General features: G+C 48.7%; 1 non-coding gene across 1 annotated transcript; it reads left to right on the top strand.

The window, feature by feature from the left end:
• The first annotated feature begins 1,956 nt into the window (after positions 1-1,956).
• Positions 1,957-2,114, top strand: LOC125773370 (5.8S ribosomal RNA). The gene has a single exon (XR_007420064.1). It is a non-coding gene; the product is annotated as a 5.8S ribosomal RNA (ribosomal RNA).
• The last annotated feature ends 386 nt before the right edge of the window (positions 2,115-2,500 follow it).

The following is a 2,500-nucleotide window of genomic DNA, read 5'->3' as shown; positions in this document are numbered from 1 at the left end:
CTTTCTGCATGTGATGTGCCTTGTGTGGATCCGTGGCCATTGCATTGTGTCTGGTGCTTAGATACCCAGACACTTAGAACGCTTGCGCGGAAAGCAAACTCGATCGTTGTACACTTTGATGGGCAACCATCACTGTGTCTCCGTGCCGTGCTAGATCCCCCCTAGCCGTAAGGCACTTTGAACGCCCCTTCGACGACGAGTTACAAGAGTGTGGTATGTGTCAGAATCTGGTGAAGCTTTCTGCATGTGATGTGCCTTGTGTGGATCCGTGGCCATTGCATTGTGTCTGGTGCTTAGATACCCAGACACTTAGAACGCTTGCGCGGAAAGCAAACTCGATCGTTGTACACTTTGATGGGCGACCATCACTGTGTCTCCGTGCCGAGCTAGATCTCCCCTAGCCGTAAGGCACTTTGAACGCCCCTTCGACGACGAGTTGCATGTGTGTGGTATGTGTCAGAATCTGGTAAAGCTTTCTGCATGTGATGTGCCTTGTGTGGATCCGTGGCCATCGCATCGTGTCTGGTGTGTAGGTACCCAGACACTTAAGCAAACTCGATCGTTGTACACTTTGATGGGCGAGCATCACTGTGTATCCGTGCCGTGTAAGAGCTCCCCTGGCCATCAGGCACTTGAAAGGTCCTTCGACGACGAGTTACAATAGTGGTGTGTTAGATACGTCAGATTACGGTGTCTACTAGTGTGCAATACGTATCCGGCTACGGCACGGAACGAACGGGAACTGTGGTGCAGACAAACAAGAGTTAAGCCTATTAGTCATTAACTCTAAGGACGGGGCCATGGGGCGGTACACAAAGGATACGGATGAGCGAGTATGCAGGCCCAATACTCAATAGCTCGATCCGATCCAAGCACATGAGTTGACTGCGGCGCCAGGTTAACCAATGTGCTAGATTCTATTTGGCCAGTAGAATCTTGTGTCTTAAGCGATTTGATACCAAGACACCAGAACGAAAGTTAGTTGAAGAGTTATTAAACTCTTATGAAGTATGGTTGTGCAATCACAACTTATGACTTTAACCTATAAAGTGGATATGGACTTGCAATTATAACATGGAATCTCTACACACCCCATGAGCTCGATCCAATCCACGCACACGAGTTGCCTGAGTAGCGACAGGTATACCGATGTGCAATACGTATCCGGCCACGGCACGGAACGAACGGGAACTGTGGTGCAGACATACAAAGAGTTAAGCCTACTAGTCATTAACTCTAAGGACGGGGCCATGGGGCGGTACGCAAAGGATACGGATGAGCGAGTATGCAGGCCCAATACTCAATAGCTCGATCCGATCCAAGCACATGAGTTGACTGCGGCGCCAGGTTAACCAATGTGCTAGATTCTATTTGGCCAGTAGAATCTTGTGTCTTACGCGATTTGATACCAAGACACCAGAACGAAAGTTAGTTGAAGAGTGATTAAACTCTTATGAAGAATGGTTGTGCAATCACAACTTATGACTTTAACCTATAAAGTGGATATGGACTATCAATTATAACATGGGGCACACACCATGTTCTCGATCCAATCCACGCACACGAGTTGCCTGAGTAGCGACAGGTATACCGATGTGCAATACGTATCCGGCCATAGGCACGGAACGAACAGGAACTGTGGTGCAGACATACAAGGGCCATGGGGCGGTACGCAAAGGATACGGATGAGCGAGTATGCAGGCCCAATACTCAATAGCTCGATCCGATCCAAGCACATGAGTTGACTGCGGCGCCAGGTTAACCGATGTGCTAAGAGAGTTGTTCCTGGGCCTTCAAAGTGACTTCAAAACTATCTTAGCGAATGGTGGCCATGGGCGTAGACATGAGCCACAAGTCACAAGGCCTGGGACTATTGGGTAATAAAGACAACTTAGTCAGAAAGTTAGTCTTTGGACGTACCACCGGGATTGTGTTACATTGGGAACCTTACTATAAAACCCTAGGCAGGGGATCACTCGGCTCATGGATCGATGAAGACCGCAGCTAAATGCGCGTCACAATGTGAACTGCAGGACACATGAACACCGATAAGTTGAACGCATATTGCGCGTCGGACGATTAAACCCGGCCGATGCACACATTCTTGAGTGCCTATCAATTCCTTGATATACAACAAACCAAACTTCAGGGTGGAGCGTGCCACAATAGAACACTATGGCGAGCAGCCCGTCTAGTGTCGTGGGGGAAACACGCTTCCACACTGTGCATAATGGCGTGCTCGGGACCTTTGTTGGGACCGCAGGGCGCTGAAAGTAAAGGGGTGAACCGCATAAATCGCACGCACGTAAACGCGCACACACACAAATAGAGTGAGACGTATCGTAGGATACCGCTAAGAGTACGTTGTGAAACATGGGGAAATTCAATCGAAAACCTCTTTGATGTCCAAGAATTCGTTGACCGTATCCGTCGTAATACTGGATCAACGTGCTTGGGGGAAAACGTCAAAGGGTTTTATAATAGTGGTGCATGATTAACC

Source organism: Anopheles funestus (assembly GCF_943734845.2).
Source record: "Anopheles funestus chromosome X unlocalized genomic scaffold, idAnoFuneDA-416_04 X_unloc_31, whole genome shotgun sequence".
Lineage (NCBI taxonomy): Eukaryota > Metazoa > Arthropoda > Insecta > Diptera > Culicidae > Anopheles > Anopheles funestus.
The sequence above is the reverse complement of the archived record's forward strand: the minus strand, read 5'-3'. Positions and strand labels throughout refer to the sequence as shown.